This window comes from Argiope bruennichi, chromosome 3 (assembly GCF_947563725.1).
Source record: "Argiope bruennichi chromosome 3, qqArgBrue1.1, whole genome shotgun sequence".
Classification (NCBI taxonomy): Eukaryota; Metazoa; Arthropoda; class Arachnida; order Araneae; family Araneidae; genus Argiope; species Argiope bruennichi.
Genome location: NC_079153.1, coordinates 65,682,520 through 65,709,554, shown reverse-complemented (window position 1 = coordinate 65,709,554; position 27,035 = coordinate 65,682,520). Strand labels below are relative to the sequence as shown.

The 27,035-nt window shown below is 27.2% G+C and overlaps 1 protein-coding gene across 4 annotated transcripts in view; it reads left to right on the top strand.

Moving 5' to 3' along the window:
- Positions 1-9,286: 9,286 nt before the first annotated feature.
- The window catches only part of LOC129963044 (sodium- and chloride-dependent GABA transporter 1-like), a 101,960-nt gene continuing 84,211 nt past the window's right edge, over positions 9,287-27,035 (top strand). The window contains exon 1 of one of the 4 annotated variants that reach the window (XM_056077060.1): positions 9,287-9,427. The gene's annotated coding sequence lies outside the window, so the exon portion shown is untranslated. Of the gene's footprint in view, positions 9,428-13,455; positions 13,594-27,035 lie in introns of those variants that run through there. The other 3 variants (XM_056077058.1, XM_056077057.1, XM_056077056.1) reach the window with 3 other exon arrangements.

Genomic DNA, 27,035 nt, shown 5'->3' with positions numbered 1-27,035 from the left:
CAACATTTGGAATATATTTCCTTTTTATTTGACTTTCAATCGTTGCACTTCACTGAAATTATTCGTGAAAAAAATATATTCATCATAACCGCATATGTTATTATCCCAGGAAGATCTTGTTAATAATATCTGAATTAAATTATTAACGAAGTTGGAGTAGAAAAATTCATGCTTATTGACAACAGAGAGCTTAAGAATTTTTTAAAAAAATGTATTATTTGTAATTTAGATGTAAATATATAATAAGATTAAAATTTTTGTTCTTTTGCAAATTTTGTTCTTTTGATCTTCTCTATATATAACGTTCACAAACAATCAAATCAAAACCAATAATTAAAATCGATTTGAAAGAAACAGTGATCCACTAAAAGAAAAATAATGCAATGCTAAATACAAATTAAAAGTAATGCTGAAAAAATGTAAGAAAAGACCCTCCAAAGAAAAAAGAACATTACAACTCACATTTTTACACATAAAATATATATACGTTTTATTAAAGATCAGATTCATAGAAAAATATTTGCTTAAAAGTTATTGCTAAGATTTTAAACAGGGAAAGTTTTTTTTTCGACTTTCTCGTTTAATTATATAAATTTGATTAAAAAATATTTTTTTTCACAAAAAAAAAAAAACATACATATTATAACCATTTACTAAATTTCATTTATCTAGATCGTTGTGTTTCTGACATTTGTTCATATATATATATATAGCCGATTGGATAACTGGAACTGTATATAAATATGATACAAATATTGTCTTGAACCGTGACGCAAACTTCATCCCAATATCTTGTTATGATTTTTAATGAGTTACATGGATGATTCATCGTCCGAAGGAATCGACAATAGAATTCTACAATTGAAATTTAAATACTTCATGTATGATGTCACTCTTTTAGTTTATTCAGTTTTTTAAAAATTAGTGTTCGAAGAGAAATTTCCAAATGTGGTTTCTCCGCTCTCAAGGATATCTAAAACGTACAAATTCATCAAAATGTCGAGGTCGAATTTTTCGAAGATTACAATCACATCTATGATTACTATACTTTCTTTTTGCATACCAGTGATTGTATATGACTCTGAGAATATTAATTTGGCTCAACTCATGGAAGCAAGAACAACAAAATGGTTTGAAATTTATCCATAGAGATGACTTTAAATGGAAAAGGCACTAAAAAATATCCTGTGCTGAAAAATATTTCCAATCATTCAGAGCTCGTCATGAAATGCAGATTTACGTATTAAAGGAAGTTTTACAAAAAAAAAAAAAATTCTCTCGGCATGCTGAAAGGCAAAGATATATGGATTCTTTTACATCTGAGTTACTATCTAGCAACATAAATTACTGATGTTAGAAACAGTCAAAATTAGGGCGTGGAAATCACTTTTCTGCCCCTAACGTCTAAGATATTGCAGCTATCGAAAAAATTTAAATACAAAAGTAGTTTGTCTTATTAAGGCGTTAATTTGACCAATTGGATTTGTTTTTTTCTATCTTCTTTATTAGGAAAGTTACAGCGAAATGAAAATTTCAACCTCCACCACTTTCACTCCCTCTGAGCTTGATGAACCATTTACGAACTCGTCCGAGATTTTTACATTTCTAACAACGTATTTCAAGCCACTTAAGATTCAAACAAAATTACTTTGTGTTACAAAATTACTGTACACAAGATAACATGGGCAAAGCGTTATACGCATATATCTCCAAAAACCTCAATTTCCAGGGATTTTCGGGTCACGAGGGGTCAGTTTGTTAGACAAAAGTCAGACCCCTCACAGAAAAAATCCCTGGCTTGAATCCTTGCCTGAGGGTGACACTTGAGAAAGTCTTCAGGCCGGATTCATTTTCTTTTTCTTTTTCTTTTTATTTTTGATTATTTCACTGTAAAGTTAGTATTTATTTTTAATAATAATTCTTCTAATTTGATTGTAAATAGCATATCGCGCATTGCTAACAGTACCACCAACTAGCGTAGATGTTTTCGACAGCTGGCAATTTTTGCACAAAATTACGTTCCATTCTTAATAACAGTACAATTGATGCATAATGTTTTTTAAGATTACATTTCAAAAATTTGTAATAGTACCACAGACTAAATAGTGATATTTACACTTTTTTGTGATTTAAATAAATAAGTTCCTTTACTTTTTTGTGATTCTTCATATACTATTATAATTTATAAGTTACAAATTATTTTTTGTGATATTTAAACTCTCTAATAAAACTGGCAAATAAAACAAAGAAACACCTGTGTTTTCTTTCTTTTTCTAAAATTTCTACTACCGGTATTAAAACCGGTATCCTGATATCTAAAAAATACCGAATACCGGTATTGAACTTTTGGTCCGATATTGCAATCGCTACATGCAACATACCTATTGCAATTATTGCAATAAGAGTCTTCTCATAAGGAACCTACCTAAAATATTTTTTAATTATGAGAGAGAATTTCATAGAAAATCCCAAGATAATTTAGAAACTGTTTATCATAAAAATACAGAAATCGAGAATATTATATTTTTATCCAATGATTCTTTTTGTTTGAATATAAATACTTTTTATTAACTAATTCTTCCTATAGCTAGAGTTTTTTTTTTTTTTTTTTTTTTTTTTTGTGGAAATAAATTCATGAGTTGCATTTTCAACTTGCTTGAATGCTCTAGTTTTTTGGAATTAATTAACACATTCTCTAATTATGCATGCAAACGACATAATTGAACTGCATCTGTCAGTTCCCCATCAAATAAAGAACTGTTTTTTTTTCTTGTCCTCAAAAGTCTTGAACTTTTGTTCATTTAAATTTCGACATACCAAAAGTAGATAAGCTTCGAAATTGCCCAAAATTTTCTGTTAAAGTGAATATGTTTTAATGAATAAATCCTTTCAGTTTTAGCTTTCTCTTTGTGGATCGAGTTTAAAATGTAAAATATTTATTTTGGTTACGAAGAATATTTATTTAAACGTAGAATGTTATTATACCTGTACCAGGAACTTTTATCCGTTTTGAGTATTTTTTAGCTATAACAATTATTATTTTAAAATCAGAAGGAAGAACGAATATTTAAAAACATAGCAACAGTTGGTTACTAAACGACGATTTATTTATTCTATCGAAATTAAATAATTTTTTATCTGAATAAAAGATTTTGAAATCAATTATATAACGAAGGAAGTTTTCCATTATTTTGTAAACATATTATTTTCTTGTAATATTTTGGATTTATGCTCTTTTAATGAAAGAGCATGCAACACATAAAAATTATAAGGCTTTTTAAAGACAATATTCGGGGAAACATGTGTACCAAATGTTGGTTTTTGGAATTAGGGTGATATTTAATAAATATTTTAATATGTTAACCAATTAAAATATATGTTAAAATATTTATTAAATTGGTTAACATATTAATATGTTTTAATATGTTTAATATGTATCAAAGTTTAATTATTAAACTTTGGTACCAGCTGGGTAAACATAAATATTGGCTGGTTTGAATTTTAATTTAATGTTTTAAGCACAACTTGATATTTATGATTCCCCGACAAAGAATTTTTAACCACCAAAATGCGAGATATATTAAATCACGTTGTAGTGGTTACATAAATCTACTACCTTCTCTTTTGATACAACAGATAGCGTTACCTTATTAACATCAAGGTATATTTCCCATGATCCTTCTTGGGAGTCATTATTAGATTGTATTCTAAGTGAATGTCATATTTTTTCGTGTTCGTGTTTGTTTTGTTTAGTGAAATGTGTAACTTAGAAAATAACTAAATTACTGTTTCTGAACTCATCTATTATTTTCATCTACCTCATAATAAATCCCTCTACTACTAATAAATCCCTCTACATTTCTCTCTACAACGTTAATTATCGTATATCTGTTCTTTTATTGTGCAACTGATTCTTTTTAATGGAATTGAATCACATGGAATCAGAGTGCCATGAAAATGTTGAGTGTCTAAGTAATTAGTTTCAAATTGGAGGTTGCCACTTGTGAAATGTAATTAACGTTTCATGCAAATTGTGCGGAGTAGAATCTTCCTTTCTTAGATTTCAGCAATGGGAAAAAATACCATGATTAAATTGAACCATCAGTTAAAGACCCAAAAGAAGAAAATAATTAAACAAAATAAAAATCTTTATTTCTTGTGACTCTCTTTCTAATCCAAGTTCATTTTTCAAACTATTTTATTTAAATTTGTTTGAAGCATGCATTTTATTTATTGATAAATGTTTTTTTTTTTTTTGCAGTGTTGTTTATTTTTAGAAGAACTGTGCTGAAATCAAGTTTAATTTTTATTTCAATAATAATTCTCTCAGAAGGCATTGCAGATATGAGGAAGAGAGGTTTTTGGTAAGGTGGTTGGTTCCTGCCTCCATGGTGGCTATAGAAATGATGTGGAGTCAGCTACTCCCTATCGATGACAGATGTGAGTCTTACGGGAGAGGATGTGACGTGGTCGGTGATGGCTTTATAACTCAAAAATAGTTAACATCTATGCTGTAGCGGCATTTTAATCATTAAGTTATTTCATATGCCTCCAGGTATGTCGCAGTAGACACTTTTGGTTATTTAAATCCTAAAATAAGGTTCTGTAATAATTCAAAAAATAGATTTTTCTGTTATTGAATATTTCTATTATTAATTTTGACATTATCTAATAATATTTTTTATTTAACATAATAATATTTTAATAATTATTTAAGATTAATAATAATTATTTAAGATTAATAATAATTATTTAATATAATATTTTATTTATTATAATTTTAATTTAATATAATATACAGATGAAGAAAATGTTGTTATCATCAAATAGGGAATTCTAATTTTTTTTCTATTTTAGAGCTCTCTGAGGAATAACACGTTATTTAAACTATGCCTGTATATCGATTCGTTTTTAATTACAATAAAGAAGAAAAAAAAACAGATCCAGAGAGATGAAACTTGGTAAATGATCTCTTTTAATCGTCTGCTCATTTTAGATAGACACCGATAACGGAAAAACTATATAGAAGCTATCTATCCGCTAACATGCGAAGCCATGAAATAAAAGGTACAACTTAGACTTTTCAATAAAAAATTTATCTCTATCAAGTTATCAAATCAATAAACTAAAATGGATGTCTTTCTAATAAACCTTCACAATTTTGTGCATTATAATATGAATCTTACAGAAAAAACGTCATATTTACAGTAAAGTGTTCATTAGACGTTACAATAATGACGTCATTAAACTCGCGTTCGATGGATATATATATATATATATATTAAATTATTTGTCTTCGCCTTTCCATCCATATTACAAAGAAAATATTTAATCATCTTTATTTTCTTAGCGTTGCCACTCACATTCAAGGAAAATATTGTTTAGTCTATTTCCTATTTCGTTTCTTGAAATACGCGTCGCCACTCAGTCTCTTAGAAAGTTTAAAAATATTTATTTGCGTTTGCTTTACCGTTGATATAAAAAAAAACTCGTGAGAAATTTTTTAGAAAAACGGATAAAATAAAGATAAAGGCACTCTTCTAACAATATGAAATCATCGAGTAGGTAATTTGGAGTTATTTATATCAACTATCCTAAAAACGTAATACAAAATAACAATTACAGATTATAAGTGAAAGAGATAGTTTCTTGTATAGCATTTTTATAAATGAGGACCTTTGTTTGCTTAATACTTAGTCTATGGAAAGTGTACAAGGATTAGAAGGTTGAAGGTTCACCGTTTTTATCACAATAATGCCTATATGTTGATTTACAAGCTTTAAATTACATTAGATGATATGTTTGATGTAAAAAGTCACACAAAATGTTCTACAGGAATAATTGTTGGATCAAAAAATTACTAAATTTAACACATAGTTCTTAGTAGTTGCTTAAAATATATTACAAAGTTCTAATAAGATATTTTACAAAAGTTAAATAAAATTTTAACGCTTTTTCACAATAATTTGGAACAAAATCATTTTTACATCATTTTAAAATGTAAAAAGTAGACTTTTTAATGGTACTAATTTTATTTCTATAGATTTTTTCTCTAATTTTAAAAAAATTTATAAAAATAATTTTATGTATAATTTATAACAATACTTTCTTTTGTACATGTTATCTTTGCTGTAATTACCAGAAAATTCTGCAGATAAAATAATAAAAAAAGAATCAGTCCTGAAACATTACGATATTTCGAACTGGAGAATCGAATTTCTGGAAAAATCTTTTAATTAAAAAAAAAATTGATTGCCTTTGTTTTCAACAATCATTTAAAATTATGAATGCTTTAGCTTTTTAAAATGTATTTTAAGAATTCTGTATAATTTTGTAAAACTGATAGAATTTTTATCACGGAATTCAACGTTTATTTGAAGACCTGTTAACATTTTTTTCCTGAATTGTTTAAAATCGTTTTTGTGGAACGAGGTAATTTTTTTCGTATCGTAGCTTTATTTATTCGCACGTGATATAGTTATAAGTTTGGATTAACTGTTTTTTAAATCAGTTTTATTTATGGTTGACATATTTCACTGCATGTTTACATTACGTAGTTTGTTTAACCATGAAGAAATATCGCAATATGCAGTCTTGTTTTTGGATTTCCCTGAAATTTACAGACGCATCACTTTTCGTTGAAAAAAACTATGCAATTTTTTTTCTTCCGGTTACCAAAGGAATGGGAAACTAATGATGCATTTATAGAAATTAGAAAATGCGTAGATTTGTCACGGATTAAAAAAAAACAGATGTGTAGATAAAAAAATGAAAGGAAGTTTAAGTCGGTATGTCTCGAATATCACGTACGCTTGAAAATGTTATTGCTCAAGGAAGAGTAAATCATGTTTAGATTTTATTACTTAAAAATTTTTGAGTCATTAATTAACATATAAACATTTTTCTTTGGCAATTACGATAACTGTATCATGAATTGTCTATATAAATTTAAAAGCATAATGAAAAATAACTATCCACTTTTGGGAACCAGTTATTCACCTATTATATTTGTAAAGTCAACCAACTTTTATTAATTATATCTTAACACAACAAATTAAAGCACTATCCTAAATTAAATTTGCATAATAAACGTAGAGCATTCTAATCGGTTAGCTTAAGCATAAAAGGCCAAAACTAATTGGCAAAATCAGTCCCGCTATTGACGCTGGGGGATGGCTTTGTCCATTTCTGCATTATTTATCGAAAATAGAGAGTATAGGGGAAGATAATCGATAAGTGAGGTTTATCTAAATGTCATAAGCCTTTGAAAGAAATAAAAATTAATTAAATCAATACAGTAATTGGAGCAGGGGGATTCTGCTTTGTTTCTTTCCATATACTGAATGTGCAGTGAAATAATATTCCTGAGATTTCATTCGAAATTGAAAGATGGTGGCGGACAGATGATCGTTGATGACATAATTATCTAAGATGATGAGCTTTTATTTTAATATAAATAAACGTCTTTGGGCTATATATATATATATATATAAAGTATGCATGCTCCTTCTGGCACTTAACCAAAGTTTATTACGCATTTACTACACAATATAAGAATTATCACATAATACTGGTAATAATAAAAAGGTAATTGCTAATAATTAAATGCCATATAAAAATAATTTAATTAATTATAAATTAACAAAAATAAACTTTGGATTACTTTATCACTACTTTTTAAAATTTCTCTTTCCTTTTTATTTCTTTGACGTTTCTTTTAATGGTCTTAAAGTAATGATTTAGCTATGCTTAAAACGGAGCTTAAATTAGTTTGTCAAGTGAAAACAATCTTTTTTACTTTAACATTTGTGAACAAAATTTGCAGTGCCAATATAATAAATATAATAATTTAATGATGAAAATTAATCATCGGCCACTAAAAGTCGCCTGCGTCATTTGATCTTTTAATTTAAAGCAGCAGAAAATAAAGCCTTTAGACGATAAAAGGATTTTGTTTATTACAATATTTTATATCAACGTAGTATTTATTTTATGTTAAAAATATTACAAGAAAGAACGGGGAATTCCGCGCAATGGGCAATTCCGCGTACAGCTGTTTTCGGTAGGAAAAAGGGCAGAAAATGATCTTGGGCCACCTGCCTACTTGATGGAAGCGATATGTATTAAAATAAGTCTCCCAACCTTATATTTTCTTGTTTTTATTACAGCATTATTAGATATTGAAAGAAATCGTTTTCTTTATAATTTGTTGCCCTTAATTTTTGAGATAAAACTCTTTTTCAAAACAATAAAAGCAATTTGCATCTGCAAATATTGTCAAACCTGGCATTTTCAGTCGAAAATACTTGAATAGATAATTTTTCTGAGTCAATTTATCTATTTTTAACCTAGAAGCAATATGATGAATAATATAGAATTAATAAATTCTGAATGAGGTAATTATGCTCAGAATTGAAACTTGTAACAGCATGGGAATTATTTTATACAAAATCCCGGCATTATTCTGTATTTAATATATATTTTGTTAATTTTATAGCTATTTTACAACTATACGGCTTATATAGGGGCTTATAGGTATACAACTGTACGGTTTATAGGGATTTTCTATACGGGATCCATATCCTTTTAAAAACATCCAAGCAGACAATCATAAACCGTATCAACTGATTTAAAGACTGAAAGTCGTATACTACTTACAAAATTTCAAACACTTTTTGAAAAGTACAAATTAATCGAAACAGGAAATCTATGTTTCAGAAGAAACCGAATAATTACGGAAATAGTATTGGGACAAATAAGGACAAAACAGTTCTGCGATGTCGAGTCCTGGGAAACTGTAAATAACGTCACAGAAATGTGTGTTTTCGATGTTGCCGGAATCTAAGTTTTGAAAATTGGTTAATAAGTTTAGTTACTCTATTTTCTTTTATGAAACATATTATTATTATGATTTATTTATTTTCTTATTTCTTTTATTATTATTATTTTTATGCGGATGAAAAGGATATGTGAATTTTAGCCTTACTATTTTTTTCTTTTAATAATGTTGGTTATTTTAATAATTTATTCTTCATTTTAATAAAATATCCGAATTTTATATAAAGTTGAATTAATATTTAGATTTATATTTATAAATTTTATAAGAAAAAGTCCGGTTATTCCTAATTTACGAAATTTCATTTCAAAACCACAGGTGCGGAATTCCCCTACTCAATAAGCAGAATTACCTGACACAGAGGGTAACACCGTACATATATACCTTTTAGAAAATTGATTATTTTGGAAAAATAAATTGACTGGAATAAAAGAATTGCTTCATTTCTTACTTACTGACTGCACTTAATAAATATTGAAACTTGGTCAGCGAAAAATCATTACTAAATTTATTATTATAAAACATCCTTAGGTGCGTTGAATTCCCCCGCTCTCCACTACATGAAAGGATTTTAATCTTGAACAACGACGGGTAAGTAAGTAATTTAATAAGAAATAAAAATGGTCAAAATCGGGATAGTAACATCAAATTAGTGTTTTTTAAATATACCTGATTCTTTTAATAATAATTTTACAGTAATTTTTATAAAATAATCAGTTATTATAAATTAATTTTTTATAAAATAATTAAATTTAGAATATAAAGTGCGAATATGTATATATTTTTGCCTTCTTCGCTTATTAAAGCAATCATAATACTGATGCAGGACTCCTGAAACAATAATTAATTTTCTTTTTCTCTTTCTCTTTTTAATTCATTGCCTAAGCAACAGAATAAAAAAAAATTATTTTAAAAATAAAAAGAAATGAAATTGACATTTTTATACAAATTCTTTCGTTATTGTTATTGGATTTACAAGATTAATTTTGAAGATTTCGATTCCATTTTTAAAAAATAACAAATAATGAACTCATTATCTTATATATTTTTTGAGTTTCGACTCATTTCAATCGCAAAACAAAAATTTAATTACTATGGCAAAAATAGAAATGTAGTTCTCTCTACATTTGTATCCCAACTTAGTTTAAATAGTTATGTTTAAGGCTATGTTTGTTTTATGATTATCTGTTTGTGTTGTTTACAAACACAGCCACAATGGCTATGTTTATTTTTATGTATATATATATATATATATATATATATATATATATATATATATATATATATATATATATATATATATATACCACAGCTCCTTCTAAATGAATGGACTAATTTCAAACAAACTTTGTATTCTTATTTTTTAGGGAAAGCGAACATAATGTTATCTTTTAGAAGAGCAAAAATTAATTAAATATTCTATTAATTAGAAACTAATTGAAATTTTGCCGTTTTTAGCAGCAGGAATAAGTTAATTTACAAGAAATATTTTAATACCTTTTTAAGATTCCAAAATTTTACGTTTTCTATTTCTTTCTTTTAGTGCAATTTTTTCTTCAATTTTTATTAATACTTTTAAAATATAAGCAGACGATTTTGAAATACAATAAAACTCTGATCTACTATATCACTATTTTTTGAAATTTCTGTTTCATATCCTTTCGTGTTTTTTTATTTGTTGAAGGTAGTTATTTAACGGCGCCTAAAAGAATTGATAAAATAAACTATTATATCTTTTTATTTTGAAGCGATTACAAGTGAACTAGACAAAACGATAGTCAATGAAGTGATGTGATATAATAAAAGTGTTATGTTCAGTATAATAATTTACAAATAATTAATTTTTACTTTAAAAACATTATGCATGAAATTATTTAAATTCTAAGCAATGACGGATATATCAACGAGCCTTTTCTAAAAATAAGCGCATATATTTCAAAGTTTTAGTTGTATTTAGTGATCATTAACACGGATTTGAACCGAAAGAAAGGCCTAGATTTGTATCTTGAATTTGCTTTATGCTTTGGATTTTTACAAACAGAAACATTTCATTTGAATCATAAATTTAGTATGAAAAAAATCATGTTAATTCTTTTACATTTACATATAATAATTATGTAAAATGTAATGATCATTTTTCTAAGCTGGTTTTTATTATAAAGCTATTAAATAAAACCAAACAGACAAAATTATTTTCTATTTTGGAAATTTTATGTAATAATAATATCACTTCCCACTGAGTAAAATTTTGACAATCAGCCATAAAAATTTGCGAAGAATTTTATACAAATAAAAGGAATTAAATACTTCATAATGAGGCGAAAATTAAATTACTTATTAAATTATTATTGTGAAATACGGTATCTTCTGAAGTTGGGAAAGCTTCGTTTTATAAATAACAATCAAAAACACGCGCATTTGTTTTTGTTTTTTGTTTCGAAATAAATGGTTTTCCCCCCGAGGCTATTAGTATCGCATTTGAGGATGTACTAAAATGCTATTTGCAGTAATGATGAAATATGGATATTTTTATTAATGCTTTTTTAATAATGTCTAACTGATATGTAGGGAGGCGTATGAAATTATTCTTATTTTTATTGCAGTTATACAGGATGTTCATAAATTATTAACATTCATAATTATTAAAAAATTCTTTCAAAATACAGTTTTAAGAAGGATTATAATTATGATTATGAATGAAAGATTAAAGGATTATGAAGGATTAAATTATTCTTATTTTTATTGCAGTTATACAGGATGTTCATAAATTATTAACATTCATAATTATTAAAAAATTCTTTCAAAATACAGTTTTAAGAAGGATTATAATTATGATAGTAGAAACTATATATATAATGATGTTTTTGTTCAGAGGGCTTTATTGTAGTGTATCTACAAAAATTTATTTATCCCTCCCTGCCAAAGCATTTGGAAAACATTATCGTGCATGAAAAAAGTGAAAATTTCTATAAATACTTTTTGAATTTTGAAGTGGTAAATGACGTCTACTAAAAATGGAAGATTGAAGCTTTTCCAAGCAATTAATGGAGTTTATGTTGAAACATGCCGAACATCTTTTCTTTGAACTATTTCATATATCTATATCTATTTTGAATAAAATTTATTTCTTAATTTCTTATATTATTTTATATCTTAATTTATTTCTTTAATCTGTTATTCATTAGGATTTGTGCATTTAATTAATTTCTAGTAAAATTATTTCATGGAACGACATAATATTGTTTTTTCTGTTCTTCTTTCGGTTTTGTTTACTGACACATGTATAAATAAGTAATGATTTTCTACTGTATGGAATAAAGGAACGTTTTCTAAAATTTTGCGTTTTGCTAAAAATTAACATTAATTTCAAAAAGGGATGAACATAATTTCGCATTAATGAAACTAATGTTTCGCTCATTTAGAAGCATTTTATATTTTTATTTACTGATAAATAGGAATTAAATGAAGACAGAAAGAATCAAATTATCACTGATAATAATAACTTCTGTAATAGATATTGGAAAAAAAAATTCAAAATATAATTTTTCCTTATTTTCTACTCAAGCCTTTACTGAAATAAAATTTGGTTTCGGTTTCGTAAAATTAAATTATAATTTATTTCACAATCAAATTATAATAAAATAAAAGTTCTTCTATATTTCCATAAAAAGTTAAGACTCCTTTAGCAATAAGTAAAATCTATCAGAAACATTTCATTCATTTTTAAATGTATCAATCTGAAAAATAAATAGCTTGGTTTAAAAAATACTTTTAAGCAATTTTAAATCCATTTAAATAGATTGATGGATTTTCAATGGCACAACCATGTATGTTGTTTAAAATGAATTAATTGTTATATATATCTAACAACCATGAGGTTATGATAATTGAACATGTACAGCATAAAAATTTATTTATGAATTATAGTTTGAAGTAACATTCGTTTAGTCTGAAATAACACCGTAGAAATCAGTAACATACTTAGAAATATAAAAAAAATGTTAACAAAATAAAGAAGATTTAAAAAAAGCTCTATTTAAAAAAAACGAAAAAAATGCATATAAAAACTTCAACTTTGGGGAAATAAACTAAAAAGACACTCAGTATTTCAATCTGTCTGTCGTTTAATATGTGCATTGTATGGCAGTTATTTAAATATATGTTTGTTATATGTCCCTAAAAGTAAGGAAACATTAAATATGAAACGACCTTTAAAGCTATTATTAAGCAAAAACAGTTCTAAATTTCAATTATATCAGGAAAAGCTTTAGAGATTTAGTGCTCAAATGAAGGGTGAACTGCTTAGCATATCCAGCCCTCAAAAAATTGTTTTATCCAAATTATTTGATTAATCATCTTAAAAACTGTTTGACATGACACGCTTCGAAGAAATACTTGGGTTCGGAGCAGCACGCCTAATTCTCGAACATAAACAAAAGCGCGCTTATATCCGCAGGGTGCAAGTCGGACGCGGTTTCACTTTTTCTCTCAATCGAAGCTAGTTTTCGAGTTTTTCCACAAAGAATTTACGTCACCTGCATCCAGACAACCAATAGGACCACGGACCGCACGTGAAACCAGAGCACTTGGGATGCGGCGCATGCGTAGAAGCGAGTTACCTTTCCCGTCTGTTTTAATTTTTACCCTTCTATCCCATTGAGAACATAACATTACAGGTGAATGTTGGCAGGACCTTGTTCTTGTGTTCCGGCTTAGAAGAACGAGTGAAGATTTAGGATAACTGATTTTCCGATAAGGTAGGAAACTTATTCGTTGTGGCCTCTGGTTTTGTTTTCGGTTTCGCGCGATTGTGTAGAATTTTCAATTTTTTTTTTCTTTATCTAAAGCTTTTGAAAATTTAAAATTATGTAGAGAATTGCTTTCATTAAGAATGCCTGTTTGGCTTGTTATTAATTATCAGATTAGATTTAGGAAAGATTCTGATAGTCGGTTTTCACTTTGGTTCAGGCATTCTTTTTTATTATTATTAAGTACAATTCGAACAGTAGTTTTTGTTTTGTCGCGTTTTCGGTTCCTGTTTTAGAAATGTGATTTTTTTCTTTTTCTTTCCTCTAAAGTTGTTGAAAATTTAAAATTATGTAGAGAACTGTTCATTCAGAATATCTGTTTGGCTTGTTCTTAATTATTAGTTTAGATTCTGATTAGTCGGTTATCGTTATGTTGTAGTTCGATACGATCAGTAGTTTTTCTTTTCCCGTGTTTTCGGTTTCACGTAACTCGTTAGAAATTCGAATTTTCTTTCTTTCTTTCTTTAAAGCTGTTGAAAGTTTAAAATTATGAAGAGAATTGCTTAGTAAGAATATCTGTTTGGTTTAATCTTAATTATCAGTTTAGATTTAGGAAAGATTCTGATTAGTCGGTTTTCGTTTTGGTTGAGGCATTTTTTATTAAGTACAATTCGAACAGAATGTATTTTTCCGTGTTTTTGGTTTCACGTACTAAGTAGAAATTCGACTTTTTTTCCTTTCTTTAAAGTTGTTTTAAATTTAAAATTATATAGAGAATTGTTCATAAAATTTTTGTTTTGTATTGTTTCTTATTTATCAGTTTAGACTTTGAAAAAGATTTTGATTAGTCGGTTTTCGTTTAGGTTGAGGCATTTTTTGTTAAGTATAATTCGAACGGTAGTTTCTGTTTACCCGTGTTTTCGGTTTCACGTAACAGTGTAGAGGATACTTCTCTTTGTAAAATGAGAGCTTTATTTGGAGCGTGTAAAATGACCAATGATTTATTATTCTTTGTTTTCAATTTCGAGTGATTTGCAGTATTTTTCATCATTATTAAATGTTAATTTTTGAGAAGGTATCTATTTATTTTATTTATATTAGTATTCTTAGCCCATTGTATACTAAACTGATGGTGATTCTATTTTCTCATGACTTCAATTACGATAATTATGAACAAAATTCATTAATTTTTCTGAGCTAAATTCTTGAGTAAAGAAATACGACCATTGAAAACTTAAAGGACAAATTTTTCTTAGAGCAAATTTAATAACATGTTGCGAATTTTTCATTATCTGTTAGTCTTTTCTTAATTTTCTTATTAGAATTACTAAAATCTTGAATTAATCGATTTTAGCTTATGTTTTTCGATTTTTTACTGAATATGATGCGACTAGTGGATTTTATTTTCCACGCTTTCGGTGTCATGTAACATACAACTGTATTCCTCTTACAAACAAAAGCGCTTTTTTTATAATGGGTAAAAGGGCCAATGATTTAATTTTCTTTATTTTCGGTTCCGAATATTCTGTAATTTCTTAATCACCATTACTATTTATTTTTTATTGTGTTATTCAATTATTTTTTATGTTAATATTACGAGCACTTTCCTTTATTGTACATGGTCGGTGATTTTTTTTCAATGTTTTCGGTTTCAGATATTTTGAAAAGGTCTACCAATTTTTTCGCGTTTTATCTTGAGTATAGGAGTAGAGACAGTGAAGATTTTTTAAAAAATCGGATTTTTCATGAAGTGAACTATGAATTTTTTTGCATGGAAAATCATTGTTTTCATACAAATATTTACTACTTTTTGCATTTCTGAGAATAGCAAAAATAAAATTTATATTTTTCTTTCTTTCTTTCTTTGAATTGAATACTTATAATAACGTATTGAAAACTTTGTGCAGTGAATTTTTAATCAATCGAATCAATTTTTTAAAAAATATTAATTGAAAACGGGAAGATTTAACAAATGATAAAAATTTCGATAACATAGAATATTCTGACATTGAATCTATGCAGTTAATTCTCTTTCTAATATTTTTGGTTTAGTGAAATAGATAGAAAATCACAAATGTTTTCTTTATTATTTTTAATTTTCTATTTTCTGTGATTATGCTATAGAATTTGCTGCCATTGTTTTCATTTTAAACGAAAACTATGATAAGCTTACCTTTTTTAAAACTGTTATTTGAGAAGCTCGGATTCTTTTCTGTTGTGTAACCAGCGAATTTGCTTTCTCGACTTTTCGGTTTCGTTCGTCATGCAGAATTTCAACCACTTGTTCTGCTGTGGAGGAAACAAAATCTTTTGTTTCTAATCAGATTTTGTAGCCTTAAAATAAAGAATTTTTCATAATTTTACTTGTCAACACTAGCGTCAGTTTAGAACAGCAAAATTCTCTTTAAGGAATTTACATCTTAATTTATTTAATCACATCTTAATTTTCATTCCGCATAAAATAATTGTTATCTCTTTTTTATTGATGATAACACTTTGTGTCACACTTTTCTGCTGATTTTAGAATTTGACAATTCTACATATATGAATATTCTCCATATCATGAATTCTTTAATAGTTTTGTTAATTATTTTTGTCCAAGAGCTTAGAAGAAAATTTATGTTTAGTAATTTTTTCTTTTAGAAACTTCCAATTTTCCATAAATAAGGTCAGTTTTGATTTTTGATTTTTCGTATCGTAGAGAAGCGGAAGAAGAGAACTGAAATAATGAGAGCAAATTTGATAATGTGTTTCATAATTTATTTTCAATATTGAATTAACACTTTTTTTATTATAGTGAAAATAGTTATTTATAAAAACTCGCTTTTGATAGAAAAAATCCTAAAAAACTTATAAGCTCCAATTGCCACGAGCGTTAAATTTTAATGCTCTAATTGAGATCTTTATAAAAGTTTCAAACATGGGATTAAGAGCAATAAAAGTAATTGACATTTAGTTTAAATTATTTTCCTGTCACAATGGAAAGATTTGAAAGAAAAAGAAACATATTGATTTACTTTGATGAATCCCTCATTCTTTGTGAAATGCGTTTGAAGAAAACATTTGCAGAACCTTGGATTTTTTTTTGTCAAAATATATAAAATTAGATAAAGTACATTTCCCAATTAGAAAGATTTAATTATTAAATAATTGTAGGATTTCGACCTAGTTAGGGAAAAATCACATGCAATATATTTAAGAGCATTCAATTATCTTAATTTACAAAGAAATACATCAAAATAAAAAATATACTTAGTCTTAGTTGAAAATTTTAGTTGAAAAAGCGATGATTTTCAATTATATCAAATCCGACTATCAAACAGCCGATATCAAATATTTTTTCATTGTTTATAATGTCCTAAAGGTATTCTTCCTATCTGATTAACATTCACAAAATTCATATCCATTGTTTTATTTGTGAATTAAATAAATTACAAACCGTTGACCGCATAAAGGCATTTATCAACTAGCACGTGTTAATTCACGTGCCTGTACAACCACGTGCACCTCAAATGAAGTCTAACAGCATCTTGTCTTTTGCTGCTTGTAGCATCGCATTATTTTCTCTTCAGCAAAATGTGCAATGGATGCCAAAATGAACTTACATCTTGCGTGTAATAAATGAACATGAATCGGCTTTATTGGAATTACAGTATGATATTGATTGCATTTTTGTGAACTATCTTCTTATCTAAAATTTCTTCTCTTTGATACACTTTTTGATAACTTCTCTCAATAAAACGCACATATAATAGTCTATTATTGATATTTGCAATATATTGATTTCTATGAAACAAATATGTCCTTAAGTATTAGCTTCTTAAAAAAATACGTATAAAGTTGTTAAAAGTTTCGACTACAACATTGAAGATTGAGCAGTCTAACCGCTCATTTCAAGGAAACCTTGTGTCAATTCTTGCCGATAAATGCAGATTGAAAATTTGAGAAAATATATAAGGCAGCATAGTGCATGATATTATATAATATATAATATTATGAATATTGTTCAGCATCATTCAATTTTGTATAATATTTTTATATTACTTATATACCTTTGTCGGCTAAGGTATATTCCAGTTATTAAATCAGTCAAAAGCTGCGAGGATTCTATTCTCTTGCTCTCATTTTACTTAAAATCAAATGCAATCTTGTAAGTTAGCTTTCCATATTTTTAAAATCTAAATATTAAATTAATCGTTAAGTTAATTCAAACATTATTTTAAACTTATCAATGAATCATTTAATTATCAATATTAATTATAAGTTAATCATTTAATTTAATGAAATTTCTATTTCATGCTCATGGCGCCACCTGGTAGAGAATTTAAGGAACTTTTATTTCAAATTCTTCCATATTTATATAAATGAATGACTAAAAAGAAGAAAATAATGCCCTGATGATTCAGTAGAAAAAATGTCAACCTTTTTACATATTTACGAATAAACTAACTTCCTGAAATATTCGATTACTGCAATAAAAATTTTACTACTTCACTATAAAATTATCAATATTTTTTTAATCAATGTTGCTTTAGTTGGTGTTTACTAAATAAATTACACAATGATGTCAATATGTAACTCAATAATATTATGAAAGTAGTTGCTTAACAATACCTGAGTGCGCACGTCCATGACCTAACCCCCCATGTTTATTCATCTAAGCGGGATATTCTTCATACCCCCCTCACGACCTCAAAACCTATATTAGCAACCGCATACAGCTCCATACAGATCAAATGAAACTTAAATTACTACTTCCTAATGGACTTTCAGTCAATTACAGTCTTGAGTTATCAAGAACAAGTATGATGTTGCTTGTGTAAACTACTGCTGTCAAAATAAATAAAGGGAAAAGCAAAAGGTGAAAAATGAAACGTCTTTCAGTAAGAGTTCCAGATATGGATATGGAGTTAAAAGAAGTTTGTTCTTTTTCCAAATGTGTCAATAAAAATGCTTAATTGGAAAATAAGGAACTATAATGATAAATGTATCTTAATTTAATTAAAATAATACAATTGGCATTAATGAATAACATTGAGAAAAAAATGAAGGAAGCTACTCGAAAAATTTCAAATGTGAAACAATGGTAAAGAAAATACAGAACAGTAAAACTTTTTCACTGAAAAGATTCTCAGATAGTTATAATAGTTGGAGAGAGTTAATATAGAAGTTGTATCAATAATATTAATTTTAACTATTATTTGTTCTGCCAAATGACGAATAATTGAAGAAAATGAAGAAAACTTTGAGGTCTATATGGTTTGAAAAGATAGTTCCATCTGTTATTTAAAATGGTATACTGAATTTCAAATTGGATTTAATTGAATTCAATACACTAACTAATTAAATGAATGTGTGGTACAATCAGATGTTCTTTAAACTGCTCCTTGGAATCATTTGAATCTCATATATAATTCAAATTGCTATTGTAAGATTGTTGAAATATTTTAGAATAGCTAGGAGAGACAAATTCATAAGGAATTAACAGTCACAGAGACTCATTTTTGAGGACAGATATTAAAAATTTCAATTAAATAAATTTTTAATCGAGCTACGAATTTTAATGTTAATAAGGAATTTTAAAAAAATCAAGACAGTTTTAATTCTCATTATGTTCTAAATTAATAATTAAATGTTCACTTTCTTGTATATGAATTCACGCATCATCATCATCATCGTCATCGGTATATGGCTGGTGCTTGAGTATTAATCGCAACTATTCTTCGAAATTTTATAATTATTGTTCGTTAATGACCAGCGGTAAAATCATACAAAAGTACATTTATTAGAGAATAAAGTTTGGAGAAGACTACCCTAATTGGTTTTCTGCTAATATTGTTTGTTTTGTTTGCGCTGTGTATTATTAGTACCAGACTTCGAGGAAAAAGGATCGATAGTGAAGTAGAATATTCAGATAAATTTTTAAAACCAAAAATTCAATATTTATTTATTCCATATAAAATTTTATAATGGAAGATTTGATTGTAATGGCATATAAACAATGCAGATGGACCGTTTCACACATAGAAAAAAATGTTTGAATAGAAAATAGAATTTTAACTGAAACATGACGACATGTATTTCCTTTCGATTATTCTCACGAATCAAAAAGTGAAATTTCTATATAATAGGACATTGAGAGAGAAAATAGTCTATTTGCAATGACTGCAGCTTTTGTTAGCTCAAAAATAGTAAAATGTGAGGTTGAGTGTGAAAGCTTTGTGAAAAAAGAAGTACGAGAGACACAAAAAGTGTCAATCGAGCTGAGGATTGTCAGCTAACCCTAACTTGAATCTTCCGGGTAATTCATCATTCGCAAGCTAAATGCTTCTTCATTCGCTAAGCCTTGTTTGAAGTATTCAGTAAAAGTTCCATAATTGTTAAGAGATCCAAAATTTTTCGCTTCCTTTTCATTTTATGAAGAAGAATATTTTTATTTTAAAATAAACAGAAAAAGAACAAAATTGATTAAATAATATAGAATTATTTAGAATAAATATTATAGCGATAACTTTTTCTTTTAATATTTCACCAAAATATCGATTTCATAGTAAAAAGTAAATGAAAAGCTTTGACAAGTAATATTTAAAAATCCGAAAGTAAAGATATTATAGAATTTTGAAAACTCGGATTATCTAAATAGATATTTAAAGCAGCAAAGTCTTGAAAAAAAATAGATATTCTTATGACAATTTTTGCAATTCGCAACTAAAAAGTTTCCGCAGTTTGTTTTGTAAAAACTTTTTTTGTTTTTTTTCTAAACTTTGTTAATTCCATCATTTTATAATCAGTATCATAAATTGTAAAGAAGCGATACTGGATGAATCGGAAATTTCGACTAACTGAAAAACAGGTGGAATCAAATACATATTGATCTATATAATTAAAAAAAAATTAGGAATTAAAATTGTTTATATTTTAAATATCTTGTTTATTCACATTAAAATATTTTGTCCTCCTTCGGCAAAAAGAAAAAGAAATCTTAGTAAAAAGCATAGTTCTTAGAGTTAGTCTAATATCTATTTTTATGTTAATAAAGAAGATTTTTACGATACACATAAGTAATTGGTAGACTGTAGATTGTTAACTCGTCTTAAAAGATACACGAATCACCTTATACCTAAAATAAGGCCTAGTAAATAGTCTATTTCCAAAAAGAAAGCATGATAATAAAATCTGAAATCCCAGTAGTCATATTTGTTGATTTGCATATTATGTCACCTCGGATTTGGTGTAACAAAGAGATCAAAGACTGGAATATTTTTTTAATGTAAATAAACAATGCGCTATAAAATTTTTTTTATTCGGAACATAGTTTTCTCCTATTTCGTGTTTCTTAAGCTACTCAATAGTGGCAGGAACATCAGTATAAAGTAATTGTGGCATAATTTCGGTTTTTTTTTTCGTGCAAATTCCGTGCTTCGATCGAAAATAGTCATAGTTGTTTGTTGGATATTCCTAGAATATTTCCAGAATTTTAATTTTGGCGAAACATATAACTTTGATAATAAAACATTATAAGAATTACAATTCCTTTTTATAATTAAAATAAATAAAAAACTTTTTAACACGATTAATGTTTTTAAACTGGCATACTGTATGCATACTTCGGGATTCAAAATTCGTTCAATAAAATAATAAAAAGGAAGGGAGTAAAGTAATTCTATAAAGAGTTGCTATTAGACAGGCATATCAAACTGGCAAGAAAATCCTTTAGACTAAGGCACCAGGGACATGGCAAATGTTATAAGGCATATAAGATTATTTGATTGGAATTCCCTTGATTGTTTTTTTTTAAATAATCCTTCACCCGATTCTACTTTTAATATTTTTCTCAGTTTCATTATTAATTAAACTACTTTTAGTTTCATGCTTTATTTATAAAATTTTAAGATCATTTTGTAAAAAGGATTTGTGCAGTCAAAAAGTATTTGGTTAATAAATAAAATAAAATAAAAGGAGAATAAAAAAACATTTTTGTGTTCTTGGAAAATTTTTCCAAAAAATTTCTGGACCATCGCAGTGTTTTTTTCTTTTATATATAGTTAAGCCTGATGAGGTAAACGTTCACTAAATCTCAACAACTATAAAAGATTGGTTACAAAAATCTAATGCATTTTTTTGTCAACCTATCTTTGAATATCATGATTTTTGAACATTAATACAATGCTAAGCACTTGTGCTTAATCTCAATTGAAACATTACAAAGAAACACATAAGAAACGCTGATATTAAAAATGTGACAAATAAAGAAGATAATGAAGAAAAAAAAAGACAAAATGCCATTACTGTGCATAGTGTAGATTTTACAGAGATTTGAATGACCTTGGTAAGAAATGAAATTAAAATTATAAAAAAGGATTATTGTGAGAATTTGATAGGAAGGAACCATTTTGCACTTTTGTAGAGTGAACTAAAAATAATAAATATTCGGAATGAATAAGTGGACTTAGATTTAAAAAAGAACTTTAAATAGAAAGGATTTTTTTTTTCATTTTTGTATGAAGCTCCATTCTTGTTTATATCCCTGCATTATATAAGCTATAAGATAAACTGATATATTTTCAATCTTACCACGTAAATATTTTGAAAATACGACATCCATATACATTTGAATGATTCCTTTGATACAGACGTTTTGCTTCAAGTACTCTCCGAACAAGAAGATAAAGAAATTAGAATTTATGGCAAATTTATCTCTTAACTATAACCACAGTCTGCATTTATTAACAGTGAACTTGATTTTCAGGTGATTTCGGTACTTAATTGCAAAACACCAATCACTATGGAAAAACCGAAGCTTACACACGCGATAACTCATTATTTACCTTCTGAACTTCCTGAGTATTACAGTTGGTTTAACCTTTCACTTTTCATTGCCTTGGATTTATCATCGAAGGACAACCTTAGTTGTCAGCATCTAATTCCTAAAATTAAGAAAATGAAAGATGTTTTTTAGTTATATTACTTCGAAACAAATAATATATTTTGGACGTGTATAATCTGGAAATTAAAATATGGACCTTTTTGTAATTGACGTGCAGAATTACGTATTAAATTTAGGGTGACTGTGGCTTGTTCATGGAATATCCAATTACTATTCAATTTGTTTTTGATTTTTAAAAAAATGGAATTCTAACAACAAATTCTAGATTTCGATTCAACAATTGAAATGCAAAATGCATCCTATCGTTCTTGCACTCACTAATCTCATTCCAAAGAATCCATTATCAAAAAGCCCTTTTTTTTTTGAAGAAAAGAAATTGATTGTCTTTTTAAGAGAAGATTTCCAACTAATATCGTTTATTAGTATGAAAACGATGTCACAACTTGAGATCGCGGTCTCTAAGTCAAGGTGAAATCGCAAATACACGATGCCACGATTTGGAAATAAAAAAAAAATGAATCCATGTCACAGTTAGGAAACCGAATCGTGTTTTCGCGAAGTTACCATGATCACGTAATAGATGCAAAATCCAACACGGAAGCATTGTACTGATGTAGGTAAACAAATGATTCTGCTTGTTCTAAGTTGCTCGTGTTGGCGAATCATTTTCATTTCTTTTTCATTTCTATTTCAGACAAAATAAAATACTACTTTTCTGAAAAACAACATCATTTCTATAGAAATAGAATGTGGTTTCTGTAGTTTCGATTTTTCTTTTTTATCCTGCATTTTTTGAGGTATACTTTCTTGGAATTTTTAAACTATGTAATTGTAAATGATGGTAGCACGTTTTTTACATTTTTTACGTTTTTACACGTTTTATCTAAAGTATTCTGAAAATTGGAATATAAATAAAAATATAAATAATTGTTTTCATTACAAGTGGATGTAAATTTTATTTATAAGTTGCCAGGATGAAATTTTGGATCAAAATAAATCTTTAATTTACTTTGGCTTAGCTCTAATCATCTTCGTAGAATCAAATTCTATGCAATATCTTCACCTTGATTTTATTCGACTGTTCGGAAAGTTAAGTAAATTTTCTTTGAACTGACAACTAAAAATCTTTCATACTGTTTATTCTGGATAGAAATATTTCATCTTTGAAGTGAAATGCAACAATTCTTTGTAATTAAATAAAAATGCGATTGCATAGCAATTTATCATCACTTTGTAATATTTCTTTTGAATAAACTACTAAGCTAATCAAATGGCACTTTATATTTCCTTGAGCATACATAAAACATTAAGTTTATTTGAGTTATGCAATAAAAATATTTATATAATTCATACACATGGTTATAATGTCTTTTTAAACAAACAAAAAAAAATACAACAATGACGATTTTACATCCTGAAGAGTATTGCGAATTTTACGTGCAAAGTCTGTTTCAAGGATTAAAAATGATTCCAATGTATTAATTAAAAACGGCATTTTAAATACTTTGCATCACGAATTCACGACAACTCATTACATGCTTTAATATGCCTAAATCTTTGGTAAATTTTCAATCATTATTAAGTTATCTATGATATAAGCTATCATTGAAATTGAACGCATGTATTATTTTTTAATATTCGTAAAGAAGAGAGCAGCTAGTAGTTTTTAGCTGTGCATAAAAATGAATATTTTTGAAGCAAATAGAAAAAAAGAGTTGTCTTGATTAGTGCTGTGCTTTTATTAAATGAAATTATAATCTCTTAAGGTGTTGAGTATTAAACGTATTTACATCTCCTTGGCGTTCAATACATGCTATAAAGTGAACAAAAGAAATGAAAAGAGGCATATTTACAAGAAGAAAGGTAACAAGAATGAATTCTGTGCATCAGAATATTCTTACTGTGGAGGGGGAGGCGCGTTGCCATTCATTCTATGAAAGTTCGACGAATCCTTTTCACCACATATGCTATTCGTTTGTCTATAAATCTCTAATAGGTTAAATAAAAAAGAAAATGTAATTTCGAATTTCCTCTTTCATTGAAATATTTTTAATAATTAATTGAAATAAAAAAATAGACATTCAAAATTTTATTTTTTTTCTTATGGGTAATAAAATCTTCTAAAATTGAATTCGATCACATATTCTCAGCTTCTGAATACTATTGTTATAGTTATTTTTAAAAAAAATCACCAAAGTTGAATATACCGGAAATTTAAGAAAAGAAACCCCAGTAAAATAAATTAAAAATTCTTAATTATGAATTTTCAACATTGTCTTCAAAAAAGATAAATCCATATTCTGAAGTGTTTGATGTTGGCTCTACAATTCTTTTCCAGTCTGAAAAATATGACAGTACTAATGAACGTATCACTGAATCATCGTCAAATTCCTTGACAATTATATTTGGTTAATTGTTGTTTCTCGAACTCTGCTATTCGTTGGTTCTGAAAAACCACCAGCAAATTACAACCGGGTGAATAAAATTATAATATATTTCCAATCCGTTTACGAATAATATGGATCACTCTTGATCCCAATTAACATCTCTGGAATACATTTAATAGTAGATAATTAAGAAGTGCTAACCGCACATCTCCTTTGATCAACCGCTACAATTACTTTAAATAACACAGCGCTTGCTGGAAGTGCTGCTCTGTCATTCAACCCTTAACCTATTCACACGTGAATGCGATTCTGTCCTCAACTATTGCATTTAGCGACCTCTTTAACTCCGTGACGTCAGAACGAACCGGTGAGACGCCTGAAAAAATATGCACGTGATTCTACTATGAAATTTCGGTCTTCATCAGCAACATGGAAGCCGTTGTTTTTTTAATGAACTTTTCCTCTGAAGATATGCATGTGGCCTTAGAATTGCATAACTTGGTGCATATGTCAACAAAGACGGATACATCGAGGTTGATAGTTCACCTCAAAGTAAACACATGATTATAATGCTAATTGCTTCTGAGAAAAAAATATAAAAAAACATTCTCAAAAACTGATATCTGAATTTCTAAAATAAAGCTTTTGCTTTCTGGAAATGCTCTACTTTAAAAATGTTATTAACATTAATGTTACTTCCTAAGGGAGAAAAAGATAAAAATTTAGTTATACAGAAAATCTTAATATAAAAAGAATCATACGAATCTGATATAAAACATGAAATGGAACACTGGCGAAGTACAAAAATTATACAAATATTCAATTAATTAGAAGTTAACAAAAAATTTGTCTTTTTCATACTTGGAACAACTCTTAACATTATTTTTAATAATCTCTTTTTTATTTCAATATTTCTTTTAACATCTCTTTTATTAGTCTCAAACTTATGTTTTAACCTTGTTAAATCCAAGCTTAAGTTAATCGCCCAAACGTTGATGAAATTTTTTCTTTTTGAATCATTTAGATATAATTAGACATTTGTTGGTTAGGAAATGAATGTTTCGGAATCCAAAAATACTTTAAAGTTCTAATGTGTTGTATACAATACTTTAAAAAATTACTATCATTTTTAGTTAGATTCCTTAAAGAAATAATACTTATTGCAATTGTTCTCATGAGTCAAACTCAGAAAATTTTTTGCAGATCTTCACTAATCATAATCTTTAAAACCAAAAACCTTTCTTTGTTCATAATTATATATATATATATATATATATATATATATATATATATCACCATATGCATAAAAGTAATATCAAGTATAAAAGTCCCATCCAGAATTCTAAGCTTTTCCTGTGGGCATATTATTACACTTAAGTAATAGTATAACTAGATTCTGCAACAATAGGCGGTCAAAAGAAGATGCATATAAGCACCACTTGTAATTCTTATTTAAAGCTTCCCATTCTGATTTAAATATTCCTTTGCGTCTTAGAATACATCAGAAAAAACAAATAAAAATACGATATCTTCGAATGAAAATCAATGCAATTTTCAGCTTTGAACAAGAATATATGTTGGTTAATAATGAATTGATAAAATTGATTAAAGAAACTAACAATTCTCCATAAAAGAAAGAAGGTATTTTGAGTAATACTCTTCGTTTTATTTATGAATTTAAAGTTTCATATAATTTGAATTCTCTTTGATAATATTCTCTGCCTTTACTGAAAATAATATGAATGTGTGTACGTTGGCGCTCTACAGGCCAGACTGTTTATTTAAAGCTACTAAACTTAGTATATATAAATCTTGGAAAGTGGGAATACACACTTCGAAGTGATTTTTTTTTTGAGATTTTAATTAAAAATTAAGTTTAATGCTAACGTTTTAATATGATAAATTCCTGAATATTAAAGCACAAAAATAAATTTTATACCGTACCAAAATTTTAAAAATTGTCTTTTATAGATACCATTAAAATAATCGTGCAAATTATTCTGGAATTTTAGCAATTTATTTTAATAAAATGTTTTCTTGAATAATTTCCTACAACAAATTACATTTTTGCTCAGAAATTCAGACAGTTTTCACTGTTTCATCAACTATTTTATTGTGCAATTTTTTCTTCCATTGTTGAAAGCTAAAAAGGAAATCTAATATTTGTCTAGCTTACT